Below are 21,928 nucleotides of genomic sequence, written 5' to 3'. Positions count from 1 at the left end.
ATAATAAAACAGAGTCAATTCCAAGAGGGTCCTCACCGCCATCGGTGCCTTGGCCCAATATAACATACCTTCACTGAGATTTCAAGTATATTTTTAATACATTTAATACTATATCTTTTCCACCTGGGTAAAAGAAAGAGATTGATGCCGTTCAAAATCGACCACTGGTAAGCTTGTTTCCATAGATTTGGGGCCCAAGCAGCTTGAAAAAGGCTCTATCCCCCTCTTATATTTTATGACAGTCCTACACACAGGGAGTAATCCAAGATCCCCATGCCCAAGTGGCCTAAGCTGGAGTTATGATGGAGTACAAAAAAGAAGAAAGGGTAGCCTGGAGCTAAGCCATATAAACATTTGTATAAATGAAGACTAAAATTTTTAACTCCATCCTAAATTTAAGCGGTAGCCAGCACATAGACATCAAGATGGGAGTAATGCTGATCAATTTTTTTGGCGTACCGTCAACAGCCTAGCATGGCATCGTTCTGAACAAACTTTAACCCCAATAAATTAACTGATTAGCTCCATAATAAAAGTGAATTTACAATATCAATATGTAGATGGTAATGAATGCGTGATAACTGTTTCAAAATTCTTTAGGGAAGAGAAAGTTGGGTTCTCAACTTTTCATACAAAAAGGTGACTAAAATAAGAGTGAAAAAGATTTGAGCAGATCAGAAAAGGTTAATCTGGTTTGTGATCAAACCAAAGTCGTGAGTCAATTAAAATGCACCAAGGATTTTGAGACACAAAGCATCGGACAGGTAAACATGATGAGCTTAAAAAGCCTGATCGGGCTGGGAGTAGTCTGCCTGCGATCATGGACCACGGATCATAAAATTAATAGCCACTTGCGATCCAAATAATACAACTTCAGTTTTTCTCATTTAAGGCCAAAAAATTTTTTGCGAAGCTCATGATTTCAGATCTCGTAGGCATGCTAGTAAAACCTCAATAGAACATGATAACGTTACGTTTAAGTGGGAGATAGAACTGGAGTATCAGACAGCATATAATGAAACAATACTCCATGTTTAGAAAACAGGGATCCCAGTGGTAGCATGTAACTTGATCCTTCCAATGGGTGAATATCCGCAAGGGCTGTGGGTCCCTTATGGCATCGTCGAGGGGACACTACATCTGCTCTGTGCGGGCTGCCTTACTGGATCCCGCCACAATTTGCATATACAATTGTCGCATATAAATGCCAAGGATTTTAGCACACCGAGTAACATGAGAAGCTCTAAAAGGGCCTAGATCCAGATCCACCATGATCATAAAAGTCACTTGGTCAAAAATAATACAACTTCAGTTTTTGCACATTGGTTCTTGAACCATTTGGAGTATATGCATGGTTTTGGTATATTTGTTGAAAGGTGACACTCTAAGGTGTTTCTTCCTAAATAGTCAGAATCAACTGTAAGTCTTACTGATCTTGAGTAATATAATTTGGAACACAGTAAAAAAGGGGAAAAAACATTTCCGCCCTACATTTTATTTGTAAATAGATGCCTGCAGATGACTATAGTTGGGAGCTATTAGCTGAAAAACACAATGGGATCAAAGCATGAAGCCTTACCAAGCAAAATTTACCAATTTTTTAACAATACCTTAGAAAATTTGTGTATTACACGTTTATATAATAAGTTTATGTCTAGGCGCTCCCCCAAAAAAGGCCACTTGGAGAGCTCCAAATAGCCCTTTGTAACCATTGACACATAAAAGGCAGTAATTTTTGAATGCTTCAACTTACAGTCATAATTTTGGTCTCTAATGAAAGGTTACACTCAGAGCTATTCTATTCCTTATCCAGATTCACTGTCACTGTCAATCATTTTTGTTTTTTTTTCAATTCTTGACACTAACTTTGTGCAAATACATCAAGAGACCAAAACAAGTGTAATGTTTTTTTATATATTATATATATATATATATATATAAAATATATATATATATATATATATATATATAATATTATTAAACACACTAATGTATTACACTACATAACTATTTACAAAAAAAAAAAAGTAGTTATAAAAAAATAAGTTACAGGTTATTGGCCACATGCCACTCATTATAACAATCACGACTTGGCAAAAAGCACAAAGGCACATCACAAGAAGAGCACTTCACAGGTGTCTTTGCATGGCAATGTCTGCACCTCAGACGACCTGTGGTGCTGTCTCCACTTATATGTACAGGCTTGTGATGTGCTCTGTGTGGAGTGGAGCGATGGAGCAGGTCTGTCAACTGCTGCTGCCGCTGACACTCTTCAACAAGTGTCTCTCTGAATGCCTTCTGGTGCATTGGTACCTGTCCTTTACCTTTAGTGATAACCTTGTAAAGAAGGAAGGCATTTCACAATGGCAATGTCCATGAAGTACCACTTCTGGGTCTTGTGGATGACTTTGTAATAGCTGATCAGGGCATCAGAGAGGTCCACTCCACCCATGCACCTGTATGGACAGAACAAAACAACATTGAGCCACATTTTATTTATTTTCAAATAGAATAAAAGATGGTTGATTATATAACACCTACCGGTTGTACTCTTTCACTGCTGGTGGAACAGAGATGTCCCACAACACCCAGTGCCCATCCTCATCTTTGACTCTCCTCTGAATGGCATCCCCAGTATGGGCTGTGTGGATTGTTGAACATAAACACATCTCTTGTGTCTCTCCACTGGCTCCCAGTCTTCATCTGATTCAGTGTCAGGTGATTGTCTGTGATAAAAAATAAAATAATTTTACAAAACATTTACATCTTTTCTGTATTCTACTTTTTTCCCCCATGCTCACACATAAATAAACAGAAACATGCAAACAAACAATTAGACATTTACACCGGTGCATGAGTATACATGTGCACACACACACACTCACACACACACACAAACAAACAAACAAAGGCATGGATATATGCTCACACAAAAACAACGGTCGAAGGCATGACGCATCTCCAAACGCACCCACAACAAAGGAATGATGATACACGCGCTAACCAAAACACCGTCGAAAGCGTGACGTTTCAAACACACACACAAACACACACAAACACAAACGCATGGATACATGCTCACACAAAAACACGGTCGAAGGCAACGCACACTCAAACAAAGGGATGAATACCTCACCAAAACACGGTCGAAAGCGTGACGCCTCAAACACACAAACAAACAAACACAGGCGTGGATACATGCGCGCACCAAAACCAAACTTTTGTATGAGCGAATAAATGAACCAACACACGGACACGGTCTCACCACATACCTCAGTACATACAGTAAATGTTATCAAATATAATGAAACACTTACTTGTCGAGAGTGACGTCCCTCCCCGTCCAAAAAACAGATCCTCCGCTATGGAGTCAAACAGATGAGACGTGCTCTCTTCGTCACTAATGTCATCTTCCGACTCACTGTCACGCCGAGTGCATTGTTCCACAACTTCTTCGAGTGAAAAGTCTGTCTTCGTCGTTCTCTTCGCCATTTCTCTCTTCGTCAAACTTTCTCCAAGTTTAAAAACTCTCTGAGAACGGTCCACTATATGAGTGACTTTTGCGCCCGCCCCATGGCGCATGACGCACGAGCTCCTTTCACACTTTGCGCAAGGAGCTATGTGTTGATAGTTTGATCCCCCCGACTAAAAATGCATATTAATCTTTTCAGAATTTCATTGGCTATCAGAAACGACCGTCATTTCCAAACTCTGATGCAATAGGCTCGATCTATTGTCCATCAAAGAGAGGCTGACCAGTCCATTGAAGGTGAAGCTTATTGGGTGCTATAACTGGCTCATAAACACCTCATAGAAGGGCAGCTATTGGCTCAAGAGAGGTGTCTATCAAAAGGGCAGAGTTCAGCGGCCATTTTAAGACCATTGTTTTCATGATCTGTGCAGGCGAACACAAGTTACCCGTGAGAAAACACAGATGTATTGATTGCTCTATCGGCTAATCTGAAATGATACTACTTCAGTCTGTGGATGTTTATCAACATATACATGTGCTATGGACTAAATATTTCACTAAATTGGATAGTCTGGACCCTTTTCAGTGTAACTACACCGTTTTTTTTGGAATGTAATGGATTTTTGGACCAACTAAAGGCATTATAGGTGAGTTTCCTCAGTTCGATTATTGTTTTTCCCTCAGGGGGGTGGGTTCGGTTGTTGCTGGTCAGAACAAAAGACACTGATTGTACCTGCTGTGTTAATGTTTCTTAAAATAGTAGTATCATTCGAATCGCAAGAATCTCAGCTTTCATTTTTAAAACGCATGTCCTCGATGCCTACATAACTTTCCAATCTAGAAATTAAAAATTTTATGATCAACACATATCAAATGCTGAAGTGAGACCTAAAAAGGACCAAAAGCAACAGCGATTCCCATTATCAGAAGACAGGCATAATACCGTTTGTAACTTTCAACCTAATGCACGATTCAAGCTATGTAATTTCTATAACCTGATGCTGAACAGTTTTTGGATACTGAATTTGAACTCAGAAAAATACTGTAGTTGAGTGAGTACCCGTTATAGGCAGAAACTGAAACGGGAACCCCCGCACCCGCCCTCAGGACAATTCAATGCTGGTCGGACCACTAAGATGCTATACTCAAGGACTGTTTTTTTGATCACGTGGACTGGGACATCTTCCGGGCCGCGTCTGATGATGACAATAGAGGCATACTCAGAAACTGTAACATGTTTCATCAGGAAGTGTGTAGAATATGTATTGTGCGACAAAAACCAATCCCCGTACATACCCCAACCAAAAACTGTGGATTAATAGCAATATTCGAGCAGCCTTGTCAGCGCAGACATTCGCTTTTTTAATCCGGAAAAAACCCGCTGATGATTGCATAACAAGCCACGGTACGTATCAGGCAAATCCATCAAAGCCGCAAAAAGACACATATAAAAAACAAAGTTGAAGAACAATTTCAACACCAACGATGCAAGAAGCATGTTGCAGTCGGCATCAATAACAGCACAGATTTTAAAGGGAAGTAATATCAGTACCCATGTGTGGAACATTTTTGCTGTATAGCGACACTCTTACCGCCCCCCCCCACTCTACCGGTCATGAGCTTAATACTCCATACTTTATGCTCATGTTTCAAGGCTCAAAACATCGCTCCCACACAGAGAGCACTCCCGCGGCTGCTGCAGAAGAGAGAGGTGAGTGCACTCTCTGTCTCTGTCGGCGGATATCGTGACCAACCTGATCCTTCCAATGTGGTGAATATCTCGCAAGAATGTGGCGTCCTGATGGCATCCCAAACTAGCTGGGAGTTTTTTCATAGACATTACGACAGTCAGCCTCTCCCGTCTCATCTGGTCTGCTGCTTGATACCTCGTGCTGTTCAAAAAAATCCACCTCCATTGTGCCCCCATACCAAAGAAAAAGAACCCCCCGCTAAAATCACATGCTTGGAATGACTGGAGGCCCCGTTGCTCTTACACCCAGATCATCATTGAGACTACATCTGCTCTGTGCTGCCTGCCTCAATGGATACGCTACAATTTGAATATCGTTAGCAACCGTTCTACAGACGATGCTATTTGCTTTCACCCTACACACTGCTCTCTCCCACCTGGAAAATGAAAGAAACCCTTATGTGAGACATGCTGTTTGTGGACTACCAGACTCAGCATTTAACACCATAGTGCATGCACAAACTTGTTGCGAAGCTCCAGACTCTGGGGGACCTAAACAGGATCTCTGTGCAGCTGGATCCTGGACTTCCTGACAGGCAGAAAGTCAGGGTGGTCAGAATGGGCAACAAAGCACTTCATCCCCTGCCTGACCCTCAACACTGGTGCTGGGCCTCAAGGCTGGTGTCCTCAGCCCAGTCACTGTACTCCCTGTACATACATGACTGCACAGCCACCACACAGCTCCAACGTTATCATCAAATTCGCTGACGACACAACGGTGATAGGCCTAATCACCAATAACGATGAGTGACGGCCTATCAGAGAGGAGGTGAGCACCCTGACTAAAAATGGTGTCAGGAGAACCATAAATGGCTCCTGCCCACTGCTCCAGGGTGTGTGTTCCACGGTGTGTGTGTGCTATCACCTGCTGTGTGACCGACTGTGTGCACTTTGGCCATGGTCCAATGCAGAGCATGAATTCTGAGTATGGGTCACCGTACTTTGGCTGTATGTCAGTGTCACACTTCACGTAGGAGACAGAAGCAGAGAAACACACACCCATTGCGGGCGTAAACAGCTTTAAGTTCCTCGGCGTTGACATCAGTGAGGATCTCACCTGTCTAACAACACGTGAAGCAAACATTGCCTGCAGAAGGCACGGTCCCAACGCCTCTCCTTCTTACGGAGACGGCTTTCTGAAGCATGGAACTTTGGAAGTGAGGATGCCCCAGCATGCTCAGATCATTCGACACCTGCACGGTGGAGAGCCTCTTCTCCCTGATGGGCTGCAGTCACACTGCCTGGTGGTTTGGAAAGTCTAGCACCGCTGTGGCAACCGCAAGCCTCGCCAGGGTCAGCAGACTGCCCGCCCACATTGTAAGGTAGCTTCACTCCCTCCAGGACATCTACAAACCAGGTGGTGTATACAGAAAGCCCGGAGGATCATCAGTGCTTCCAGCACCTTTCCACAGACTGCTCATCTCTGCTGCCCTCGGAAGTGAGCTCCGCAGCATCCGATCCCGCACTACCCGAACCTGTGAGGTATAGCTTGTTTTTTCCGGCTAGGGCTACCAGAGCTATTGCTGCAAATACTACTACACCCTACCGCACCCGACAGAATACTCCAACCATATGGTATGCCACACACTGCCACTTTAACTTCAACAGTTCAAACTGGACTATACAGTACACACTGCATTTAATACAATAACTCTAACTGCTACCACTGGATACCATCCAATGCACATCCATGACATTTTGTGTATCCAGTTCATGTACATATTCTGTTGCACCTTAGCATATTTTTTATGTGTATATGTATGTCTACATAAATTAGAATGTGTACAACACTGTTACAGTGTATAATGTGTAGCATGCTAACTGTATGTATATATATGCGGTATAATGTGTAGTTGCTGTAACTGTAAGTATGTCTAATAGTACAGCTGTGTGAACTGACTATATGTATGTGCATATTGCACATTGTCATCTGTTGAAGTCTGTATGGTTATATGTAAATTGTTTCTGCAATTTCTGGAGCACGCTCCCCAAAAATTTCACTCCACCAAGGAACATGTGCTGTGGTAGATGTAACAATAAAAGGGATTTGACAGGAGATTGGAAATTGGTCTAAAATTACTTTGCATGGAAACATCAAGATTGGGTTTCTTCAGAAAAGGTATTGGATTAAAAAAACCACAACAAAAAAAAAAAAAAAAAAGTGAAGATCAGGGGCCCTACGATATCCTATAATTTGCTTTAAAAAATGTGAATTGAAATAAAATCATAATGACAGGGAGGGGGGAAAGGAAATGTGAGTCAATAAGATCTTTACCGAGGTTTTTCTTGAAGGAAATGTGATCAAACCAATGCGCTCCCCGTGACTGGAGCGACTGGGTTATTTCAGACACGCAAAGGACTTAATAAGCCTTCTGAAAAAAATAGAAGACCTCCTTTAAGGCGTTTCGTACAGACAGCCTGCCGAAGTGTCTTGTTCCTTACGAAACTTGCGTTCAGAGGCCCTTCTCTCATACGTACGGTCTTGTGAGTGAATGAATAGAGTCATTTAAATGACGGGCGCACAAGATTTTTCTTTACAGAACGCTTGACGATTTCAAAGGAGCAATTGTTGTTAACAATGTTCGAAACAAGAGTTCTCTAAATTATTGAAAATACTCTCAGGCATTTTTTTCTTTCGTTTTCTCGAATTCCAAAACCAGTCCAAAACATGCAACACTTTGAGCGAGAGGGATAAATTCCCCACTGAAACAAACACTTTTAAAGTGCACAGCCGCACACCCTTGCTCGGGTCAAGAGAGCAGCGCTATGTCAACCCCATTACTTTGCCTCATATAACTTGCACACGGGGAATGTCCGCTCTGAGCGCTCCGCCATATCGTACACCCGCGCAATTATGATTTGTTTGTACGTCATTGCGGACCCTAACCGACTCTTGTTGCACTCAAAAAAGTGATAACCAGGCTTTATGTACGAGAGCACATGAAATCCACGTGCGATGCTGAGAGATTTGCACTGCGTGCATCAAATTAATGTACTTTTGCGCTAACACACAATGCGCTTTAGTACATTAGTTCTCTGGTTCCAAGAAGGTGCTGCACATGGGCAGCCATCATCATGCTTTGCTTGTTCAGTTGTGTTTTTGTGTTCGTTTTTTCTTTTTTTTTTTCTTTTAACACAATCATTTACCCAGGTTAACTGCGGAACAGTCGCCAAGAACACACCACAAACTCTCCTACGGTTTTATATTATTCAAAAATGTTATTTGCAGAATTCATGGTACGTCTGGCGGAGAAGACCCCCGCCCTCTGATCAAATTTTCTTTCAGACGTGCAGCGGGGAAAGCAGCCGGCGCGCTCGTCTAAGCACAGTAGGAGATTTTGACGGCCGTTTGTCCTGCACTAATCTTACCCAACCAAACCGACAAACTACTTCTGCTCTCCCGGGACAAATTAAGGACAGTTTCTCACCCTCTGCTCTATGTTTCACGGAAAACCTGACTGAATGACGCCATACCAGACAAGGAGCGCGCCATCTGGTGAGCGTTCAGCTATTCAGAGCGGTCGCGGACACTCAACGAGGAAATCGTGCGGCCAGCGATACATGCGTTTCTCTCACATCAATTGAAAGGTGATGTACAGCATGTAACTGTGTTAAAGAGACCGTGCTGTCCCAATCTAGAAGCGCTCTTTCATTAACTGTAAAACCGTTCTATTCACCACGTGCGTTTCATTCTCGTGAGGTGTTACATTCCTTCCGCAAGCGCACGTGAATCTGGCTTTCGCAAAACTCACTGATTTCGATGACAGAGGACGAGTAGCATCAACCACCCGGACTCTGTTGTATTCATTCTTGGGGACTTAAATAAAGGCAAATCTTTCGCCGTGAACTGCCCCAAAATACAGACAGCATGTTACATGTCCCTTCAGAGACAGTAATATACTAAGATCACTGTACAAAGCACTAAAGGATGCATATCGCTCTGTCCCATGGACATCTTTGGGGCTCTCTGATCACCGCCTGGTACATCTTCTACCGACCTAGCAGGCAAAAAACTTAAATCTGCTAAACCTGTAGTAAAGACTGTAAAGAGATGGACTCAATAAAAACAGAGTAGAGGTTTTAAAAGCCTGTTTTGACCTGATTGGAGTGATTTTAAAAGCTGCTACCAACTCTGATCTGGTATGAACTCACAGAGACTGTAAACAGGTGTATATTACGTTTCTGTGGAGGATTATATGCATTCCTACCTGGGGACTTATTTAACATTCAGCAAGGATAAGCTCACATGGTTTAAAGCAAAACTCAGATCATCTTTGTAAGGCCCAAATAGGATGGCCTACAGAACATGGGGACAGAGTCTTGGTATAATCAGGTCAGGTGAACACACTGAATCTAGTTCCCTGAGATTGCTAGAGCCCCCCGGCTAAAAGGAGTGCTACACTAAAGATTTGGAAGATCAGTTCACTTCCAATTACTCAGCTTCAGTGTGGAAAAAAGGTTGAAAGCCATCACAAACTACAAGACAACCATCCCCCAGCACTAAGGAGAATCAACAACTTGCCGAAGACCTGAACAAGTTTTAATTGTAGATTCGAAACCCCCCCCACACCCATTCTGCCCATCTCTCTACTTACAACTGTTAACACCTCCTGAAATCACCCTTCCCCCACTGCTGCACTACAAGATCGTGAGGACGATGTGCACCAGGACTTCAGGAAAAAACTATAAGAAAAAAGGCACCAGGCCCAGACTGTGTGACACACCAGCCTGTCTGAATACCTGTGCTGACCAGCTGGCCCCAATCTTTTCACAGATCTTTCAACAGATCTACTGGGAGTTTTGTGAGAGTCCCTTCCTGCTTCAAACACTCCACCATCATCCCCGTTCTCATAATAAACCCAATATAACAGGACTTAACTACTCCAGACCCTGTGGCCCTAATGTCGTCATGAAACATCATTTGAAAAACTGATTCTGGCTTATCTGAAAAGACATCAATGGGACCCCCCTTGCAGTTTGCTTACTGAGCAAAACAGGTCAGGTGGATGATGCAGGCATACAATGGGACTGCACTTCATCCGGCAACATCTGGAACTAAAAAGGGCTCAGAAAAATCACTCTGGATCCCCCTCACATCTAAGTTTATCCCCTTTTTGAACTTTTGCCATCTGACCTAGCCCTTCAGAGCCACAAATTGACCAGGACAGCCAGGCAGTTTCTTCACCCCACAGTGAATTACCCACATGACAGTTTAAATGTTCCCTACTTTGTAGGAGTTGGGGGTACATCGAACTTGGACTCAGACTCGAGTCCAATGTGTCAATGAACTCGGATTGTCATGCACTCGGGGTGAATTTGTACTCGGACTTGACACAGGCTTGTTAATGGTCAACCCCGATTTGGTGACTTGTGAAAATATGCTCTTGAGTACAGGTCAGATGCTAGGGGCCGCATCGCCCATGGCCACGGTAAAAGTCAATAAAACCTAGCATAAAATTGAGATGAGAAATAATAATGTCTCCCCGTCTGTTCATTTTACTGCACCAAACCGGCAGGCCGCAGTAGCATATCTATCTTTATGCTTGCAGACGAAACACACACAATTACCATGCACTCACTGTCTTCAATGTGTGGCTAGGGACGATGTCTTAAAGGGATAGGTCACCCAAAAATGAAAAATTCTGTCAGTAATTATCACCCTCATTTTGTGATCCCGACCAGGTAAAGTCTTCGTTCAATGTCTTCGGATCACAAATTAATATTTTTGTCGATTAAAATATGGAGCGCTGGACTACTCCCTCCATTGGCTTTAAGGGGGCCCAAACTTGTCCTCCGTCCAGAAAGTCAGTGAAGAAAATGTTTTAAATAGTCCATGCCACTAAACAGTGGCTCAAACGTACGTTTCTCAAGCGACGGATAATACTTGTTCGTGCGCGTAAAAAAACAAACAAAAGACGACTTTATTCAACTATTCATTTTCTCTCTTGTAGGCCTCTGACGTTCGTTCACAGGAGAGCTCCAGGACGCATGCGCGAGAAACTAAACTGACGACGGTCTTCTTTCTACTACTACTTGTTACTGGCTGCTCACACTCGTTTCCTTAGGAGTATTACCGCCACCTAGTGTACAAGATGAAGTGCTTGGCATGGCATAGCCGGAAGCGCTAAACTTTTGTTTACAAGCAAAACAAAAGATTTTGTTTTTGTCAACTCATCATTTAACGAGTAATTCAGATTTTAAAACATAACAAAATCACGCTTTGGTTTAACCCGGGAAGCAGAGACCGATGTTTTTAAAAACCAATTTTCTGACCGATAATCAAGAGGCAAATCCTCCACACACTGTCACCCGGACATCAGGTACACACCTGCCGCCGTTTCGAAAGTGACAAGAGTCGGCGTTCCCCTGCGCGTGTGAGCAGCCTCCGCCATCCCGGCGACCACACACCGCGAAGCAGCACACACAACAACACGAATAAAACTCCTCTTCCTACACGCCAACCACTCCCGAGGGGACCAAAGAGGAAACGAACCGAGAAGAGAAATATAAAGAAAAAGACACTGAAAGATTATTCACAAGCACTCTCAGCAACGCTCTCAAACACGCGGTCTCAACACTCCCACAACCTCCCAGCATGCACCAGAGAGAGAGAGAGAGAGAGACGAGAGAGAGAAAAGTGTGAGAGAGGACTTTGTGCACTTACTCTGATGTTCAGAAAAAATCCAAATATGCAACCTTTCAGCTCTCCAGAACTACACATGGAGGTAAACAATAAATGAAAGAGAGTGTGTTTATGCACCTGCTGACTTTTGATGGTGAAACGTATTGATGGTCCTTCATGTGTGAACCCCCGGCTTTCCGAGTCTTTTCTACATGGTAAAGCCAGTTTTAAAACCTTAAAATCCTGTAAAAAAAATCTACTTTGTGCATCAGAATTTAATGAACATAATGTTTATGAACAAAAACTGCAATACCAACTTCAAATAAGCTGCAGCTCGCTGGAGGGGTCAAGCTGCATAATCATTTTCTAAAACTTTGGTACAAGTCAACGCCCCACCCTTTCTTGTGTTGCTTGCTGGCTCTTCTCACCAGACAAAGGCACCAAGCAGGGATGGTATGACAGTGTTTAATCATAATCCACGTACTTGCCTTTGTTTAGTCGATAATATCACCACCATTAAAAGGCGGAGCAGGTGCATAATTACACATTTGTTTACATCTCAATGAAAATAGTGTCTGACCGCCCGACGACAGATCCGCGTGTAAATTTAGATTCTTCCTCTAAGACAATCACAAGCGTAGTAGCGCAATGGTCTCTCTCCACAAACACTCTCTCTCCCTCCCTATCTCTCTCTCTCTATCAGGTCCCATGCTCTTCTCTCTCTTCTCCTCACAACACACACACACGATTCACACACACACACACACAATATAAATAGTGCTGTGTATACTCCCATATAGCTTCATATAGCAGTCAGATAACTTAAGCTTTTTTTGCACAGCGTCCTATCTAAAGGTTTTCCTGGGGCCCCCCAAGTGATCAAGTTTTAAAATAGACACAATTTTATACGCGTCTTCCAACAGGGAAACCACCAACCACAATCATGGAATCTCTCACGACACATCAACACTATAATTTTTTTGTTCATCCACTCCTTATAGCTTCATACAGTAATGTAGATTCAATCCTATAAATGGGGTAATACCGCCGCGCGTATTGCGCAGCGCCGTGTCCCGCCCGACACGGGCCGCGGGCGATACCTGCATCCATGCCCCTCCCGCCAGCCGGGTGTTCAAAATTCCATTCTTCGCGAAATTACCACCAGGGGTACGGCGCAAAGGGACGAGATTGCTAACTGAATGTACATTGGTAAAATGAAAGGAAGACTGTTAACCCCATTCACGCCCAGAGTAAATTATAAAAATATAACCTCCCCTTAAAAGCCATTCAAACAATCGTGATAGTCTTAGGCTAATCGACTCATCCACCACTTACACGAACAGCCCATTTATCCATGCAGCCCTTTCACCCACGGCCCCCGCCTTATTCACCCTGACATCCCTCCTTGTGCTCCTTTAAACCGCCCTCACGTTAATATAATTATATATATATCGATATTAATATCTATATATCTACTGGATTAAAATTTTCATTCCGTTCATTCTTGGTATAAAAAACAAAAATAATACACTTCCCCCCCTAATCTTCCAGGTTCCAGTTGCAGCCAGAGCCGTAATGGAACCCGGTCCCGCATTTACAAATAATTTTTTAGTCAACCTGTTGTTTATCATTCTTGATTTTTCAAACTGGTCACAACACATCTGCATTTTGAACGTTATGCCTTACTGGGACCACCAATCACTCGTGCATTGTGACTCGCTCGCTCGACAGTTGCCTCCGGGCTGCCTTCACCCCGCCCGACATCCCACCGAGGCCAATTAGCCACCCCTTCACACGAGTCAGTTCACGAGCCACCACCAACATGTTCCGGACCGCCTACCACCTTTCGGTCACTGCCTTTTTGACTCCTACACGGCATCCTTCTTCTTCTTCCGGAGAGCGGGCACTTTCCTTGGTTGATCCACCCCTATTTGCTATTAATTTCTGAATCTTCCTTCTGTCCCCGGCTGCATACTGCCACACGTGTGAAATGCCAAAGTCTATCAGTTCCCTAATACATACGCCTGTTGTAGCGTTCAAATGGGCACCCACCATGTCCTGGCCTATTGTCCAGACACCATGCGAGCGCTCAGCCCCAGGACCTTACATTATGTAGCCTATCGCTTTACCCTTATTTTAAACTTATTTTTTTGTGTTTGGTTTACTAATCCTCTCTACTCTATCCCATAGCCTGCTTGCAATTATATTTATCCAGTTAGAATTATAAGTATATTAGTATATCGTGTCGAGTTGTTGCTGTTCTGGCATAAATTGTTCTGTCTCTACTTGTAAAGGATTGTGTTAGTGTAAGGTGAAGGGACACACATGAACCACTCAGTGTCCTGTCCCGTGGTTTCATTCCATCGCCTATAGCATTATCCGCCCTTCTCTGCCGTGCTGTTCCACCCCGTTATTCGTTGAAGGGACCACAAAACTCCGCACTCTCACAACTGTAATTACTTTGGTTTTAGCGTCGTGTTTTCGTGGCATATGTTTCGGTACAGTCCAGCGCTTATGTTTTTTTCCATTGCATATAAAGAAGACTTTGGGCATCACATCCCTTCACTTGCGTGAACAAACAAATCATAAATCCTCAGATCCCAGCCCCTCCCTCACACCGTTGCTCAGCGTGTGGGACGATTTCAAAATGTTTGACTATTAAAGTGTTGCTGTACCATTTTAATACAGCCGCCATTGGACTCTAATCATAAAAAAACACCAACCACACACCCCCCCCACCACCACCCCAATTAGTATTGTTAGTCGGGTCTTATGCTAACAATTCAATCAAGTCTTCGGATACTATATAAGATACCAAGTTCATTTAGGCTGACACTTAAACATGCACGCGACAGTTTTACTCGATTCCCAGACGCGTTCATGTATATCGCTTAAATGGCTACACATCCTTGCCCCATGATTGAGCCCTTTTAAAGCTCAGCTTAATTGTATTGAAATTATGTTGAAACTCTAGTATCTAAACAGAGAAGGGTTTCAATGCGGCTTCACCTTTCACCCCCAGGAAGTATTTACTCCATGCCGCCGTAATAGGTTTGCATGACCGCCTACATCAATATACGGCTAGTTTTTACGAGGTGTATTCGTTTTCTGCGAAATCCACAGTCACCAGCCACTTTTTTATTTTTTTTATAATCTCATGCACCACTCTCGCTAGCATATCTCCACTACAACCATCCACCCCAAAACTACAAGGGATCATAATAGAGGTGCTTTCTTCTTCCCTTTACCTTATGTTACCTTACAATGTTTATTCTCTGAAGAAAATAAGTATTTGGGATTCTTTAATAAAATACAGGGACGATCCAAATATTTGTAAATGTACCAATAATATAGGCTCTATATAGCTGCACTCGCAGTTTAAGACGAAAGTTATATTGTGTTTTGAATAAAGTCCATTATGTAGGCTTCAATTAGCCCTATTCTAAAAATAAAAATAAAAATAAATAATGTCATAAAAAATGCCATCTGTCTGAAACTAAATTTACCCATTATAGAATTGGTGTTGTTAGTAGTATTTAGGAGGTGAAAATACAGTGAAAATACAAATGGCACTGGGATATTCAAAGCATGACAACTGAAGGTCTATGACTACATTTGATGCAGTTTTTTAAACAATGGCGCTTAAAGTTTGTCGAACTGAAATACCATTTTACGTATTGTCAAACCTATAGCATTAGTCACCAATTCACCCCCCCTACACCCCCATAAATAATTAATGCTATCTCTTCAGTGACCTCTCCCCCCCACCCCCACGCAAACCCCACTGAGAGTGGCCTTTATGTGCCCACCGTTGCGCCTCACCTAGATGGTGTTTTGGACGTGATTGTGCGACTCCCCCGCTGTCCCTTCAAATAAGAATGAGCGTACAACCGTTTAAGAATAGCCTACACCTAGTTGTTTGTTTTCTTTTACTTCTGTAGGGATTTTCAGACCTCTCTAGTTTAACAGCATTAACGCTTATCAATGAGATTACGTTCTTCCTTAAGTGCAGACTGTGTTTTGCTGTTTTGCTAAAATGTTGGGCACGCGCGCAACACCTGACCCCCCCCCCCCACACATTTAGTGCAAAACACTCAAACCTCACGCAATATGGAGAACGTTTGGACATTCTCCTTCGAATGAGATGAGCCACACCTCTACTGTATTGTTTACGCTTAATTAGTATTTCCTTATGTTTTCCTTTTGGGTGTTTTTGTTGGGGTTGTTTTTTTTTTTTTTTTTGGCTTTGTGTATAGCTAAGCCTCATATTATTATGATACTGCGAAATGTACTACATTTATCCCAGATCAGACTTACCCTATATTTTTAATTCGCTTTTTCTGCTCTGAGCTAAATTGGTTTAAATTGTAAATGGATTTGTTGTGAAGTTGATTTTTGATCATGCAGGTTTTTTGTCATGTCAAGAACCTGATGTCAATATGCCTGTGTCTGCTTCTTTTCAATGTTTTACTGAGATGTAAAAAAGGGATGGTCTGAAAACTTTTCTCAGTCTAACAGTGGACAAGGCTGAAGGATGAGTGCGTTATTGCGTTCGACCTGCATCAGTTTTGGGTAAAAGCAGGAGTCCATAACCTTAAGGTGTGATGGCTCTGGCTTTTAGTTACAATTCTCAAACTAAACTAAAGAATTTTGGGTGAGTGATATTTGACCCCCAGATTGAACATTTGCACCAATCAGGTGTCGGTACCACAGGTCATAACATCAGTACAAGTGCATTTTGTCATCTCCAGAATAACACTGTGCCAATTAGCTGATAATTTTGTATTCAGGTTGACATTTGTTTCTTTTTCTGTTTTTTACTGTTTTTTTTTTTTTTTTTTTTTATTCTTTACTGCGAGCGATCCACTTAGTTGACATTGCTCTGGAGGCTCACGTTTGTTATCAACCATTAGTTATCTCTACGCATTGCAGTATGTGGTACATGCAGTTGCTATGCTGGAGATTTCTAACGCTACACTGAGTAAATTACAGTTGCGTATCAAAATTACAGTCTGGCTTAGAATTCTAACAGGAGACTCCGTGCAAGAGGCAAGGACACGAGTCACACCATATCCTGACAAAAAACACTTCTGCCACTGGCTTCCTGTTATTGTTTTCTGATGTGTTTTAAATCCTCATGCGTCTTCACCTGTATAATGGGCCTTCTAATACACCTTTGGCCCCTCAACTTTGTGTGAGCTGTTAACCTCCCTTATTTTTCACTCCTATACCGATGGCATCTACGTTCTATCTGAAGCGGTGTCTTTACACCATGGTCCCATGGGACACAGCTAAAGAGACTATTGGTGGGGGGAGGGGGGGGGAGGGGGGGGGGAGTGGACGCTCTGTGACGTCTTTGGCTTCCTAAGTTGTGGAATTCCGATGCCTCTGAGGATTAGGAATGCAGATCAGTCCGTCAAGTGTTTTTAAATTCAGTCGCCTTAAATACATACTTTTTTAGGATAGAATTTTATGTGATTTCATGTTGATTAACTGTTGTTTGATTATATATAGTGTGGCTTTTTAGTTTTTTTAGATTTTTTTTTTTTGTCTGATTAGTTTTTTACTGCCTGACTACTCGTTATGTGATCTTATTATTTTTCATTTTGTTAGTGTACAAGTGCTTTGAGCGCATGCTACTAGTTTTAGAAGGAGCGCTATATAATAGTAAGGGTTGATATTATTTAATATATAGACTTAGTATATTATTGGATTTTTATGTTATTATTATTATGAGGTTATATCTCGCTCTGCTGGGGGATGGGGACAGCCTTTCCCTTTGCTGGCCTCTGCTAACATAACAAATCAGCCTGGTCTGAGTGGTCCTGAAGCACCTGAGTTCTGGTCTACGTAAGTGTGGAGCGAGGCACCGTACCCCTGGACAGAGCGCACGCCAGGGCTGGCTGCATCTGACCTCATCCCCGGGGCAGCGCTTGCAAGTTCGTCGCACTGAATCGTCATAAAAGTCCTGGTCCACCCTGTTGGGCACGATCAAGGCCGGAACCGGTCTCAAGAGATAAACATGCAGACAGTTTGGCGGGACTGGTCCCCGAGATTTCCAGGCTACGACCTTTTGTCAACTCTGAAAATGCCTGATAGGTCCTCGATCCGCTCTTTCAACCGAGCCAAGCACGTCAGGGAGCTCGCTCAGTGCTTCAATACGTGATAACCCACCTCTAAGACTACTACCTGAGACAGCAAGGGTAGCACAAGGGAGCCCTCTGCAAGGTGCCAGAGGGTAGAAGTGACTGCCGAACGGGATCCCAAGAGGGGACTGTGATTTGAATTGTGGCGCTGTATGAATAGCCTCCCTCGTGCCCTCCCGTCAAAGACACCTGCATGACTCAGGACTCATGCTTCCCAAGATGAATCCACTGTACCGGACTCAAACACGCGTCTCGCAGTGCATGACTGCCTGAAATGGCTCGGCGCCCGACATTTCGACCTTCAGGGTGGGCAGAGACCCAGTCCCTAACGACTTGGACCGCACCCCTAAATCCGTAGAGCTCCTATAGATAGGAAGCCAGCTCGCGCACCCCCGATCGTGGATCTACATGCATCTCCATGAGGGTCCCTTGCACGACATGTGGTACATCAACCACCTAGGTTGGATGAGAGAGGTTCGCAGGCTTTCAGAGGCATATGGCGCTTTTTGATCTGGGCTAGAGGCGACAAGCTCTACGAGCTTCTAGGTGGCAAGGTAACTAAACTCTCTGGTGACCCGACCAAGGAGAACCAGCACATATGTAGGTTTGCAAAGATTCTCAGGACGCATATGGCGTGAGGTAGCCACTAGATAGTGCTGCCCTGTTCTCTGAGCTTAAGAAGGTTCTTTCCTCGAGGATGGCCAGCTGTGGCCAGTGGACATGGGCGGTCGCTAGGGGTACACAGTTCGGGGAAACCAGGGTCACCGGCCGGGGCCAAAACGTGCACAACCTGAGGATCCTGTCTCCTCGTCCATCCCGACCTGATTTGTGCAAAACGTCTTCGTGCAAGAAGCCTCACTGCGATGCAATGACATAGCCTCACCTGCGGGTACCATTGCGGCCAAGCTGTCGCGCCAGACGCGTCTGTGCCGAAGGGTTGTCCCCATCAGGTCAGGGATAGTAAAACAAATGGACAAAAAAAGTTCGTCAAGATCGACCAACTTTAAGTTGGCTTGAGAAAGCCTGAAACAGAAAGTATTGAAAGCTTGTCTTCCGAGAGCTGTTTGTGTCCTGTCCAGTTTGTAAGACGAACAGTGTGTTTGTACCAGATAGCCTGACGAAGGGGGGACTCAGCTTTTGTGATGACCACTCTACAAAGGGCACGGCAAGCTTGGTGGGTATGTGTGTGAGCGAAAGTGGTTAGCACCTCACCACAGTACAGTGGTCTGGCCAGAGGCCAGCCACATCATCGCTACTAGTCGCTATAGTACACCCCACTTGAGGAACACCTGGCTATTAAAGGTCTGCGTGCAAACGTATGTGTTAACCGGTGGAAAGCTCTCTTTTTATAACCAACTAGAGGAGGTATTAGCAATACAATAAAAATTCACAAAAAAGTATTGGTGTTGTTGTCAGTAATGTATTTACTGGTATCAATGTTATTTGATTTCTATGTTATCATAGAATTTTCATAGGGCCATGTAAGCTCCCCGATGATGCCTTTTGTAATTTTTTAGATGCATGCCAGGAATTTCATTAGCCTAACCATATATACAACAAGTGGTAACCACCGATCAATTAGAATCTCTATAAGACAGCTGCAAGAGGGAGGTTACTCAGTGTGCTTTATTGCTGGAGATAGCTGCATGAACCGACGCCAGGGTAACAGTTTAACAGTATATATAAAAATTCACGCTGGTTTAGTTTAGTAAGGTCTTTTGAGTTTCCATAACACACTATTCGATCCTGATGTTCACTCAGTGATGTTCGTATATTATGATTGATGTTGTACAATAGGGACAAAAGCTCAGGGCCAAATGATTGGCAAGCAGACACAATTATGCACATGGAAAACGCAGACAAAATTCTGTGAATCTTCAACTAGTTTCAGGTTAGTAATCCCTAAGCATGGTAAAAAAAACGAAATTGTTACACACTTTCTGTTAATCTGTTATTGTTTATACGGCTTACCATTTGAAATGCTTGTGTACCCCAACAACAGAGCAAACGAGGTTTTGGTGGGCAGTTATCATATGGCAAAAGGGAAGGATTTTGAAGCGTTGGTATCGATAAGCTGGAGTCTAATGGTTTAGCTGTTGACTACATAGTCACGCGATCGTGCGCCATCCCACAGATTCATGAAGCTACCTGAGGGACCGCAATATCACTCAGTTCTATGACGTGTGCACTTTGCTGAAAGTGTAATTAATTATCTTTGTATTCTTAATCAAATACAAAGTTTATGTCTTGTGTAAATTAATTGTGTTTAAACTGTTCCGGCCTAACTTTGGTAAATTTTTATTTTTGGGGTTAATTTGATGTAATCTTGAAATATGATGATTGTACAACAAAGCATTTACTTGTATATGGTGGTTTAGTCTAAGAAACTTGACAAACTTTCAAAAAGGAAGACGTGCGAGGGTGACTGAAAAAAAATGGTTGCACAGGCATCAAAAACCCCATGTTTTACTGGATTGCGATTTTCCTCTGAGTCTGGGCCAGAAAAGGCTGGCGCAAGGTGGAATTCACTGCAGAACCACATAACAAAATGATACATGGTTCATGATAAACCACCTCTGTTCCCGCAAGTGTGAACAGCCAGACAAAGTTAGTTTTCCAGGGATCCAAAAAAAAATGGTTCCAACCAGGTATGACTGTATAGAGAGACAAATGACAATCAAAACTGACAGTAAACTGGTAAAATTGAGATTTTCCTACATATTATTTTATCTGTTTGTGGTTACAGGGATCAATATCGCTCCATAAAGTGGAAAATTTTCTCTTTCCTAATAAGGCAGAAACAAGGTTCAGTAGGTTAGGAGGGCCTTGCCTGTATGCACCTATGTTACCTCTATGTTATGAGTAGCAGAGAGATAAAGAAGGTAGAAAGCCGTGCCCATCTGGGCGAGGCACTCTCAGCATTCTCCCTTTGACTGACTGTGCGAACTGTGAGCCCATTTCTTGCAAGAAAGAAACCTTAACCATCTATTGATTGAACATTTGTCTGCTTATATCCGATTAGTTAAATCAAAACAAACCCGCGGAAGGTGAAGCTGGGTCATTTAGCGCGGAGTCATGCTCGCTGTTGCGAGCGGGAGGGGGGGAGACAGCTAGCGGAGGGATTCCTGCTTGGTCTTAAAGCCTTCGCAAACGCCTACGTTCACAAATATACAATGATTTGGCAAAATAATGATTAATTATCAATTTGATAATTTGTTTGATTATTTTGGTCTAGTGAAAATAATATATGGGCTCTGCGGGGAAAACTAATGAATAAAAAGAGTAAGGCTGCTGTTTAAATGACGATGCAGGAGCATGTTTCCACAACCACCGTAGAAACATTGACAAACACACGTTCCTCACAGCCAAAAAACAGACCGAGATGTTCAGGTTCAGCTGGAGGGGGCGTGGGGTAGTTCTGTATAACTTGTGGGCAGCAGCGAGATAAAGGTGTGGAAGTCTCTTGCTCTTTCATATGGAACAGTCTGATGAGGGTTTCAAACTTGCAGAACAGGTTTTAGGGACAACTTTAAAGAAAGGTTTGATGCCACTTCAAATGTGGACTACTGTATAGCGCAATAAAGTTTATTAAAATTAGTTATTATAACTTAAATTTCAGAGGAGAGTTGCCTTAACTTTTTCACAAAAAAATCCGATTTACAATTTAAATCGATTTTTTTTTTTTGCCTCCCTACTTAAAATCAATATTCAAAATGACAAAGAAATTGTTCAAGAACAAGTTTTTAATATAACAATATAGTTATTTTTTTAATACGTAGCCCATCATGCTCTCTAACCATCACCACGTCGGCGTTAAGAGCTGGTTCAGATTTAAAAACTGGCCACTCCGCACGTGCAGAGCCATGATGTCAGTGTCATTGTCGGCGATGTGAAGGACAGACAACGTGTAGGCCTAAATCAATTTCCTGAGTCTAGTA

General features: G+C 43.0%; 1 long non-coding RNA gene across 1 annotated transcript; it reads right to left on the bottom strand.

Annotated features, from left to right (window-relative positions):
* Window positions 1-2,338: 2,338 nt before the first annotated feature.
* Window positions 2,339-3,409, bottom strand: LOC122143742. Its single transcript, XR_006159339.1, has 3 exons — window positions 3,318-3,409; window positions 2,542-2,726; window positions 2,339-2,456 (listed from the first exon to the last, which is right to left on the bottom strand). It is a non-coding gene; the product is annotated as an uncharacterized LOC122143742 (long non-coding RNA).
* Window positions 3,410-21,928: the final 18,519 nt, after the last annotated feature.

This window comes from Cyprinus carpio, unplaced genomic scaffold (genome assembly GCF_018340385.1).
Source record: "Cyprinus carpio isolate SPL01 unplaced genomic scaffold, ASM1834038v1 S000006497, whole genome shotgun sequence".
In the NCBI taxonomy this organism is placed as follows: Eukaryota; Metazoa; Chordata; class Actinopteri; order Cypriniformes; family Cyprinidae; genus Cyprinus; species Cyprinus carpio.
Note: the sequence above shows the minus strand (reverse complement) of the source record. Positions and strands in the feature narration are given on the sequence as shown.